The sequence below is a fragment of the Canis aureus genome, chromosome 29 (genome assembly GCF_053574225.1).
Source record: "Canis aureus isolate CA01 chromosome 29, VMU_Caureus_v.1.0, whole genome shotgun sequence".
Classification (NCBI taxonomy): domain Eukaryota; kingdom Metazoa; phylum Chordata; class Mammalia; order Carnivora; family Canidae; genus Canis; species Canis aureus.
Window position 1 is genome coordinate 11,505,630 of NC_135639.1, and position 12,314 is coordinate 11,517,943.

Consider the following 12,314-nt stretch of genomic DNA (forward strand, 5'->3'; position numbering starts at 1 on the left):
GTCCTGCTGTTCAGAGGTATTTTGAAGTGTGCCAAGTCTTAATTGAAGTGGAAGTGCCTGAAACCAGAGTTAATACCATGAGCAACAGGGAGCCGAATTTATGGAGGTAAACTGTTGCTAGCTCTGCATTTCAACTACTTTTGGCTCCTGGGGTCAATTTAAATTTTGAGAGTAGACTGAATGGTCGGGAAATGAGCTGGACTGGGCCAGAGATGCAGCTCTTGTAATTCTGATGAGCTTTGGGTTCCCTTGGAGGGTAAGAATTCTGCTACATGGTCCAGGGACCCTGGCTGGACCAGAAGACCCTGGGTGTGAAGTCTTCTCTCCAGCACGGTGCTGGGGGCTGGAGATACAATGGACAACAGGATGAGATGGGTCCTTGTCCTATTAGATGCTAGATTGGGAGACAGACATAAATAAGCAAACAAATAAAACAAATAGAGTTTAGGATTGGCACCAAGAATGAAATAAACAGGGATGAAAAAGAGAGTAACTAGGAGAATCCACTTCCCCTAGGGGTGAGGAAGAAATATATGAGCTGGAATTTGGTCGATGACAAGGGCCCAGCAGCAGGAAGAGCTGGGAAAGACCATTCTCAGCAAAAGGAAGGTGGGGGGCTAACGCCCTGGAGTAGGAAAGAGTTGGCTATGTTTGATGGAGCTGAGAAAAATCCAGATGGTTGGATCAAAGTGAAGAAACTACACCAATGGGGCCCATTATCTTGCAGGATCTCACAGACCACAGTCAAGAGTTTAGATTTCATTCCCAATGCTACAGAAGACTTTTTTTTTTTAAGTTTTTTTTTTTTAATTTTTTATTTATTTATGATAGGCACACAGTGAGAGAGAGAGAGGCAGAGATACAGGCAGAGGGAGAAGCAGGCTCCATGCACTGGGAGCCCGACGTGGGATTCGATCCCGGGTCTCCAGGATTGCGCCCTGGGCCAAAGGCAGGCACCAAACCGCTGCGCCACCCAGGGATCCCGCTACAGAAGATTTTAAGCAAAACTGTGACATGGTCTGATTCCTATCTCTTCAGAAAGATTATTTGAGTGCTATGTGGAGAGTGCACTGAAATGGAGGTCAGTAGAGGAGGTGGGGGCTTCTTGTCATGCAAGAGGGGACTGTGGTGGAGGCAACCGCTATAGCAGTGGGTGGGCACCTCGATTCTAAATCCCGCTAGCAGGTCAGAGTCTGCTGTAGGCTTTGGGAAACAAAGATTCTCCAGGGGTTCCCATCAGTCAGCTCACCAATCACCTCTCGGGATCTTGCCTAGCACAGAGACAAATGTTTGGTACGATAGAGGTTGAGACCAACATGGGTTCACAGGGTAGACCCCAAACCCCCACGACAAATTAAATTATAAGATGCCAGGCCTCAGGCACTGGTGACCACAAGCACTAGATCAGGGACAGCAGGGAATATTTTGCCCACACCACAGACACCTGCCTTCAGGACCTTTGGCAAAAAAGGTGAACTCCATACTGTCTATGCCACCTTTCTTTTTTCCAGCCAGGAATACTGACTGACACCATCTCCCACACTGATGACTACGCAGACCCCATCTGCCAACTTCAGCTACCCCTATGCACATCTGATTTTAAAGCAGTGCTATACCCCAAATGGATTTTAAATTTTTGGTCTGTAAGGAAGACAGATTTGAGGTCTCGTGACCCTGCCAGCCCCCCTCTGCTGCGGGTGAACAGAAAGTCCACATTACAGGCTGGAATGCTACATAAGTTCGGAGAAGGCAAACCTCAGTGACAGGCCTCTGTTTTTTGTTTTTTCTTAAAAAGATTTTATTTATTTATTCATGAGAGACACAGAGAGAGGCAGAGACATAGGCAGAGGGAGAAGCAGGCTCCCTGCGAGGAGCCTGATGTGGGACTGAGGATCACGACCTGAGCCAAAGGCAGACGCTGAACCACTGAGCCACCCAAGCACCCCCAGAGCCAGACCTCTTGACAGACAGGCCAGGGGCTGAGCTTTGACAGCTTTGGAAGCTGGATCTGAGGATGCCTGATGGGGAGCCATTCTATAGTTGAGTGAGGTGTGGCTTTTCTCTCTGGTTGCTTTTAGGACCTTCTCCTTGTCTTTGACATTTAGCAATTTCACTACATTATGTTGGGATGTGGATTTCTTTTTATTTGCCACACCTGGTATACATTGTAATTTCCTATTGTTAAAAGCTGAGTTTTGTCCCTCCCACAAAGTACACCTGTTGGAATTCCTCAGCCCCAGGACCTTAGAATGTGATGGATTTGAAGATAGGATCTTTAAAGAGGTGATTAAACTAAACAAGGTCATTAGGGTGGGCCGTGATATCCTTATGAGAGAGGAGATTAGGACACAGGTACACACAGGGAAAGACCACGTGGAAACATAGGGAGAAACTATCTGCAAGCCAAGGAGAGAGGTTCAGAAAAAAGCAATCCTGCCAATACCTTCTAGCCTCGAGTCATGAGAAGATAAATTTCCTTGTATGTGTTTACCTACTACATCATGTTTTAAAACAGTATTTTGGCTAGGGAAGGTCAAGAATGCCCAAACTTGATCTTTGGCTTATTACTTCTATCTAGACCTAGTTCCAAAACAGGATGCCACGACAGGTGGCTGGGGGGCCAAGGGATCAGTGATTGCTCGCTGCAAGCCTGGTGCAAGGAGAGGTCACCGGGGCCGGCCCTGTGCTTCCCCTCTCTCCCATGTTGTTTGGGCTGTGAGATCTGCTTACAGGTTCTGAGGTCTAGTATTTACTATCCCAGAGCTCAGACCTGAGTCTCAGGTTTTGCTGCTGTGATGGGAGGAAGAGCTGGTTTCACAGGGACCCATCACCATCAGGGAGAATGTTCTGGAGACCAAGAGCAAGGAGACCCCCTAGAGCTAAGGGCAGAGCTGGTGCAGGTCTGGGGGCAAAGGCAGGACAGCCAGAAGCTTTCCTGGGAGGGAGCAGTCCTGTCTTTTGCTCCTTCCATTATTATTTTACAGGAAGGGACTCAGGAAAGAAGCACTGGGGATGGGGACAAGGTCCCTTCTACTCAGGTTACTTAGTCTCGGGCAAACGTGGCCAACCCCAGAGACACTCCTCTTGACCTTGGGGGAGAAACGGGGCACAAGGTAGGAGGAGGTCAAGAAGGGACTTTGAACTCCTGGAGGACGATCCTTATTAAAGTGGGGCAGCCCCAATTTAACATTTTTGGGAATTTAAATTGACACAGTTCTTGGGGTTCCACAACTGTCATGTTGCTTGTTCTTCCTTTCCCTCAAGGAGCCTACAGTCTCCTGTGGTGAAGTGCACCTCCAAATCTTGTGACCATGACGGGAATTGTCATCCTTTTCCCCCTCTGGGTCAGCCAGCCTCTGGCTGGGTCCTTAGGGACAGAGCTCCCTCTGCTGGCTCCCAAGCTGGAGCCTGCCGGATCTTGAGCAGAGCCCTTCCTGCCATGACATCAACTTCAAATTATTGTCATCATAATCTCTAACAACCTGTTTATTAAACGGTACAATTGTCTATTGCTGTAGATTAATCATCTTACTGTGAGGTATAGCAAGGGCTCTGGAACCAGCCCTGGGCCTTTATTAGCAGTGGTCTTTGGTATATTTCTTTAATTTCTCTGAACCTCAGTTTTCTCATCTGTAAAGTGGGTATAACAGCACTTGTGTCAGGTGGGGTCCAATCAGGAAAACAGAAATTACACTAGTTGAGTTCACAGAAAGAACACGGGGGAATTGTTAAATGTGTGCTGGAGGACTGAAAGAACAACACAGGTGTTTTGAGGTCACAGAGAATAGCTACAGAAAGTGGCTACCAGCCCTTTGGTGGAGGGAAGAGCCTGGGATTACCGGACCTGCTCCAGCACCTACAGCTGCTCAACAAACCACTGCAAAGTTTAGAGACTTACCGCTCTCAGGGTTGGCTAGGCAGTTCTTCTGCTGGTCTCACCTAGACTCATTCGTGCTGCAGTCTTCCACTGAAAGGTAGGCTGGACATCTGAGTGGGTTGGCCTCTCTCTCTCTCTCTCTCTCTCTCTCTTTCATGCTCAAGGAAGCTACCCTGGACTCCCTCATGTGCTGGTCCGAGGGAAGGCGTCCCAGAGCGCACATGCTCATCCAACCTCTGCTTCCTGTCTGCTCCCTTTGGCCCAACCAGATCGCCTGATGGAGCCCAAGCCCTACCTGAGGGGACCACTAGAGGGCCTGGATTTCAGGAGGGATCCATGGGGGTCACCGGTGTAACAATCGATCACAAGAACCTACACATTTAGAGGAGGGAGCTCCCAGCCACAGCTGCTACCTCGGGATCTTAGAGGAGGGTCTCGTGGAGCTGAGCCCAGACATGTGACGTGCAGGCATTCCTTGCCTATGCCGGGCATGCGGAAAGAAGTTGCAAACCGGAACCATCTGCTGCTCCAGGGGAATCAGCAAGCAGGTTTAAGAAGGAACAAATCTCTCTTCCTTCACCTTCCAAGCTCCTTCTCAGGCCCCCTTTTGGGCAGCTGACAAAGGAGAAAGGTAGCTCGCAGACTCCCAGCCTGGCACCCCAGAGCGCAGGGCGGAATGGCGGGAGCTGAAACTCATGGAACGCTTCCTTGTCTTGCAGGCTTGTTGAAGACTGGGAGTGGGTGCAGTGCTCAGCCCAGGTGAAATGCTCGATGAGGGATGACTATATTTATAGCAGTAACTTTTTTTTAAGACTTTATTTTTAAGTAATCTCTGCACTCAATAATGGGGCTCAAACCCACAACCTCGAGATCAAGAGTCGCATGCTCCACCCATTGAGCCAGCCAGGTGCCTGGATTATTAACTCTTTTTAAATCTTTCTGAAGCACAATGGTACTGAACTCTCACGAGGTACCTTACCGTGGCATGACATTTGGAGGTAACTGAGGCTTCATTCTATCCTGTTTTCTTACTGCTCTGTGGCCCTTATCCATAAAGATGGTCACATTTCTCATCTCTGGAGGAGAATGTGTCAGGGTCTGGCACAGGTGGCCTAGAAGGTCACAGAAGTGCTCAGGGCTGCTGAGTGCATTTTTCAAACATCTAAGACAGTGGCCTTGAAAACCACACCTTTCTGGGTTTATTTAGAGATTTCTTGAGGTCTCAGAGGCCTGAGGCCTAGAGCGGAGTCTAGCGCTCATACTGAAGGTGCAGAGAGGACAGGAAGGTGGGAGATCCCACCCCAAGGCAGACAATAGTGACCAACTAGCAGAAAGAATCAGAGGGGCTTAACTGATCTGGTGTGTTGGGCCTGAGAGAGAGAAGTCCCGTACTCTGGTTCCTTCTAGAGGAGAAGAGCATACACAAATTGCTGTGGGAGTGCCGAAAAGGGGGAAAGATCTGTGTATTTTGTCTCATAGAGCAAGGCACAGGCTTGTCTATATCCAGCAGGGCAGAGACAACACACTCAAAGTAGAGAGTTGAAAAGAATTCAATCAGGATCTATTTACAAAAGTGTAGGCGGATTTAGTAACAGCAACAAGAAGTTGGTAGTATCCTGGCACTAAAAATAGCTGGCAGCTATTAACTACCACTTGTAGTCCTGATGGAGCAAGAGGAAAGACCAGTTCCTTGAACCTGGGGAGCTGTGTGTTGAGGGCTGCCAGACAAGAGTTTTGATTTTGGGCGTATGGCCAGCCCATTGCAGCGACCCAGCAGGTGGGAAGTTTGGGGAATAAATGCAATTCTTTTTCTTTTCCCTTTCCTGCCAGTACTAGGGTTGCCAGATTACATGAGAAATATTTATGTCAAAAAAATTACTGTTGGTTATCTGAAATTCAAATTTAATGGGGTGTCCTGTATTTAACCTGGAAAGCCTAACCAGTACTCTCTTTTGGCTAAACCCAGACAGAAGCCAGAGCCCAGGACATCTCACTGATACAGCCCCAAAGGTTCCCTTAGGTTTTATCCTGTAGGCAATGGAAGTAACAAACTATTTTCAGGAAAAGGACAAGTATTTGATTAAATCATCCTTTATTTAATATTTGTAGCAACACCATACATGATACCATAAAATGCTTATTATGAGAAAAATGAATAAATTGCAATGGGCACACAAGGGAATATCACAGAGCAGTGAAAAATCAACTATGGCCATACATAACAAAATGTTGTGGTTTTTTTTTTTTAAGATTTTATTTATTTATTCATGAGAGACACAGAGAGAGAGAAAGGCAGAGGCACAGGCAGAGGGAGAAGCAGGCTCCATGCAGGGAGCCCAATGTGGGACTCGATCTTGGGACTCTAGGATCGTGCCCTGGGCCAAAGGCAGGTGCTAAACCGCTGAGCCACCCAGGGATCCCCTAAAAATAAATTTCTTAAATAACAATATTTAAATAAAAAATCAAAGCATATTTGCTTTATGTAGGGTACATATATTAATTAGGTTAAGTGGACACGACATGTTTTTTATGACAGCTTTTTAATATAACTACTATATTGTACATCTGAAACTAATATCACACTGTGTATTAACTATACTGGAATTAAAATAAAAAATAAAAAAGACAGCTACTATACTGCACAATTATTCTCAACCTCTATATATCATCAATATATTTAAGTTGGCGATTTTGTGTTGCCATATAGTTTCTTTTCAATACAATAATTTTCTTACATGATTGTCTCCCATTCACTTTTCAGCACATTTTTATGAGAATATAATTTAGTCATATAACTATCACAAAATCAAGCTATAAAACAATTTAATCACACCTCAAAATCTCCCTGTGCCCCTTTGTAGCCAACTTTTCGACCAGCCTTTCTCAGCTTCTGTGAACCACTGATCTGCTTCCATTCCTACAGTTTTGCGTTCTTAGAATTTCATACAAATGAAGTAAAAGAAAAAACACGTAGCCTTTTGAACCTGGTATGTTTTAGTGTGATGCATGAGGTTCATTCCCATTGTTGCCTGCCTAGCCAATTCCTCTTCATTGCTGAGCATTATTCCATTGGATGCATGATGTACCAGTTAGTGTATCCATTCAGAAGTTTAAGGGCACTTGGGATGTGTATCAGTCAGGGTTCTCCAGAGAAATAAATTCCACAGGATACATATATACACACACATATATATACATATACAAGCATACATACATCCATATCGATCTGAATCTCTATCACCTATATCAATATTGATATCAAGAGAAAGAATTCATTTTAAGGGATCAGCTCATGTGGTTGGAGGTGGGGAGTAATGCTGGTAACTCCAAGAATCTGTTAGGCTGGCCAGCAGGCTGGAGACTCGAGCCGGAGTTCTATATTACAGCTTTAAGGCAGAAGTGCTTCTTTAGGAAACCTCAGGTTTTGCTCTTAAGGCCTTCAACTAATTTGATGAGGCCCACCCATATTATTGAGGGTAACCATTACCTAAAGCCACTGACTGTAAATGTTAATCACATCTGCAAAACACCCCCATGGCAACATCTGGGCTAATGTTTGACCAGACAGCTGGGCACCATAGTCTAGTCAAGTTGACACATAAAATTAACTATCACAAGGTATTTCTAGTTTTTTGGAGAACATGCATAAAGCTACTGTAAACATTCCTGTATGGGTTTTGTGTGGATATAAATGACCATTTCAATTGGGTAACTAACTTGGAGTAGGATAGCTAGATCAAATAGTAAGTATATGTTTAATTGAATAAGTAACTGCCAAACTGTTTTCCAAAGTGATTACACCATTTTGCATTTCCACCAGCAACATATGAGAGTTCTAGTTGCTCAATTGGTATTGTCAGATCTTTTAAAACATTTTACCCAAGGTAATAAGCATGAAGGAGTGAAAAAAGCAAGAGTATATACGGCATTACACACTTTTCCATAGTTATAAAAAGGAAAACTAAACAATATATATATACACATACATATACATGCATTAAAATTCCAATTTAGAAAATAAAATAATGGTAAACTCAAACTTTAGGACTTACATCTATGGGGAGAAGGTAGAGAAATGAGAAATAAAAGAACCCTTTAAGTGCTTATGTTATTATCAATGTACTAGTTCCCAGGTTAGCTGGCGAGATCATGTTTGTTCATTCTTCCTTTTCTTTTTTCAGAGGGAGACAGAGCAAGCAAGCAAGCACCTGAGCAGGGGTGGACGGAGGAGCAGAGGGAGAGGGAGAGAGAATCTCAGGCAGACTCCCCACAACATGGTGCCCGACATAGGGCTTGATCTCACAACCCTGAGATCATGACCTGAGTGGAAATCAAGACGCATAACTGACTGAGCCACCCAGGCACCCTGGTTGTTCATTATTTCATTAAAACATGAATTAATTTAAAAAGGTCCACACATGGACCAATGATGATAGTTGTTAAAAGTCAAGGATTGTGATAAATCCAATTCTATACACTTGAAGTCCCATTAAAAAAAAAAAAAAAGAATAGTGGCACGATTAGTGTATTAGAAGTGGGAGAGTAATGGCATGAAGGACTGGGAAGGAAAGGGATTCCAATAATCAGAGGAAATTACAGACCAAAAGTGGTACAGAAACGATGGAGGGTGACAGTTTTAAATGACAAGTCAGAAGGGAAATGGAATGGACAGGAATTCTGGGATCAAAGTAATATAGGGAGTAAGAGAGATGGTAAAGTACACAGTTAAATGTTTTTGGCTTGCAGGGATTATGTCATTCATCAAGATAGGAGATGTCAGAGTGGAATTTTGAGGGGCCTGAAGAGCCCATGAGATTATTCAAAATTCAAGTAAGGAGCTCAGGAAATGGAGAGAGAAAGACTTGGGGATAATTTGTATATAAAAATTATTTTTTAAAAGATTTAATTTATTAGAGAGAGAACATGAGTCAGGAGGGGAGGTGCAGAGGCAGAGGGAGAAGCAGGCCCCTTGCTGAGCAGGGAGCCTGAAGTGGGGCTCAATCCCAGGACCCTGGGACCCTGGGATAACCGCCTGCAGCTGAAGGCAGATGCTTAACCCCCTGCTACCCAGGCACCCCTAAAAATGTTTTTTTATTCAGCACCCGGTCTCAGGCCCTCGGCCAAATGTTTTACATGCATTATTCCATTGACCTTTTAACAGCAATCAAATCCAGTGGTGCTATTTTATACATATTTGACAGAGGAGAAATGGAGGGACCAAAGGAACGCTGAGCAGATTTAAGCACCCAGTTAGGATCAGAAACTGTAAATCTGTAATGGTGCCCATCGGCAAGGTTATCCATTTTTATGGCAATCCTTGACAGTAAGTGAAATGGAGCAAATAGAAGAATCTAAAATTAGGGATTTGGGGTAAAGGGCAAAGAGGTGAGGAATTAAGGCATCAGTCAGGAGACTGATGACTGTGTCCAGAGTAGGACCCTGATCTAGCCAACGTGAGACCAAGGAGTTGAAGGATCATGTGGAGGAGCACGTCAAGACCTCTGGAGGACTTAAGATACCTGGTCCTCAAAGTCACAGACCACAGACTTGAGGACCTCTTACTTTTCATGTAGATCATAGGCTTGCAATTTTTCTAAATTGATTCTAGAGGACTTTACACACTGCAGCCTCTGATATCACTAGGGGCTGAGATTACTATGGGCTGTACTTTTATTTTTTTATTTTTTTTAAGATTTTATTTATTTATTTTTTATTTATTCATGATAGACACAGAGAGTGAAAGAGAGGCAGAGACACAGGCAGAGGGAGAAGCAGGCTCCCTGCAGGGAGCCCGACGTGGGACTTGATCCCGGGTCCCCAGGATCACACCCCGAGCTGCAGGCAGCACTAAACCGCTGCGCCACCAGGCTATCCTGGGCTGTACTTTTAACATATTGATGTTCCTCATTTATCCAGTTTTGAATTCAGATTGACCATTTGCCATATGTTTTAGTTGACTGATTTTATGAAAAGTGGGGCCTTTTGTCATCTACAGGGTACTTACAAGCCTGATGTCCAGTATTAGGCAGGGGAGGATTAGTTTCCCTATTATATCCTTTCTTTTTTTAAGATTAATTTTATTTTTTATTAGATCTATGTAATTTAAAGAATCAAGGCGCTCTCTCTAGGGCTTATTAGGAAAACCATAAATTCCCCTCCTGGAACCTCTTGGTTTCCTGGAATCATCCACTTTCAACTCTTAACTGGATTTTTATTGTTTACCTCCCTGTCTTTAAGTAGATTGGCTGTATTACCACTTCCTGGTTTCTCAATTTTATGGATTATCTACTGAGTTCCCAATAGAGAAGAATCTGTTTCATTCCTTATCTACCATACAAACTCATGTTTCCTCTCCTCGGGTCCTCCAATACGTGCCATGTTATAATTTCAGCTAAGTCAATATTAGATGTTTTATTATGACCATGTAAATTCTGTGTGCAGCTAAGCCAATAATATAATTACTTTTCCTTTCCTATACAACTTTCTTTTTAAAGAGTTGGTAAATGTCTTATTTTCTGTTCACCGGGTTTTCTGTGTACTGATTATTAACATATCCCAAAATATTCCCTCAAGCTGTTTGCTCTCCTTTCAATAAGATCAAAATTAGGTGTTCATCATATTTCATGTCCTTGAAGAAATCTATCTCAGAGCCTTTTAAAAGATTGTGGTGAAATATACATAACATTAAATTTACCATTTGAGCCATTTTTTAAGTGTAGAGTTTAGTGGCATGAAATGCATTCACATCGTGCAAACATTATCACCATCTGTCCCCAGAACTTTTTCATCATCCACTGAAACTCTACCCATTAAACAGTAACTCCCATTCCCCCACGTCCCCACTTTACTTTCTTTCTCTCTGAATAGAACTGGAATCTTACAATATCTGTCCTTTTGACCTGCTCATTCTACTTAGCTTGTCTTCAAGGTTCCTCCTCATTGGAGCATGTGCCAGAGAAATTCCTTCCTTTATAAGGTCAAATAACGTTCCACTGTATGCATATACCATATTTAGTTTATCTCTCCATCCATCAACGGACGCTTGCTCTCACCTTATGAACATGGGTGTATAAATATCTCTTCAAGACCCGATTTCAATTCCTTCAGATATGTATTCAAAAGTGGAATTGCTGGATCGTATATAGTATTTCTATTTTTAATTTTGAAGAACCACCATATTTTTTTACACAGCACCTGCATCATTCAAACATTTGCATCAATGGTGCACAAGGGTTCCAGTTTCTCTACATTCTTGTTTTCTTTTTTTTTTTTTTCTATTTTTGTTTTTTGATAGTAGCCCTTGGAAGGGGTTTCAGAGAGCTTTTCCTTTTGATTATTCTTATCAATTTTTTTTAAAAAGAGAGTTCCTCCTCCTCCTCTGATTTCCCTTTATAGGTTAGTAGCTTCCCGTGTTCTCAGCCCTCTTAGCCTCGCCACCCTCCCCAGGTGGTATCTTCTCTCATGCTGAGACTACAATTACACCTGTGGACTGATCCTTCCCAAAGCCAGTCTGGGCCTCTGCCTGGGCTCCAGATGTCTATATCCATGTGTACAATGAGCAGCTTTAAACACGTACCCCATCAGCAGATGCAAAACCGAACTAACTTTCCCTGAAACCTGCTCTACCTCCTGTATTTCCTGAATCAGTGAAAGGCTCCACAATCTGGGCAGACAGCCAAGCTACTAACATGGGAATGATCTCAGTTTTCCCTTTCTCTCACCCTTCTGTCTCCCTGTTATCTTGTATGCATAACCTTCTGTCTTTTCTCATTGTTACTGTCTAAATCCACTCAATCTATGCTACCTTATCTCTTGCCTGGACTACTGAAATTATCTCTCAGGAGCTCTCTCAGCCTGAAATCTCTCATCCCTATAATAACCCACACATCTGCTTGAGTTATCTTGCTATAGTACAGGTCTGATATTATACTCCTCTGCTTAAAAGCTCTGAATACATATGGAGTAAAGGACCAAGAACAAGGATACTTCTAAAGAAGAGCAGGAAGGTGACGAACCCCACCCAGATTAGAACTTATTAGGAGGATCTATTTTTGTATTGGCACAGGCATAGAGAAGTTGGCCCACAGAATAGAGCCCGGAAGCAAACTTGCACGTATACTAGGCTCTGATGGCCATGAAGGTGCCCTGCTCAGACCTCCCTGCAAGAGAAGCTGCTGCAAGGAATGTATTGGCCTCCTGGTCTTCTCCAGGATAGAACACATGGCAACATCACATCCACTGCAGCATCCATGCAGAAGCCATGCTGTCTCCCAGGGCTGCTTTCAGCCTGTCACTGAGATGGCGGAATTATTGGAGCTGGGCCATTTCTGCTCAGCCCGGGATTTTTCTAAGGGGGGCTCTGCCCTGGGGCACTCCACTTGCTTAGCCAAGTCTTACTTCGAGTCACACAGTGTCTGAGGGAATTGCTAGCCTTCCC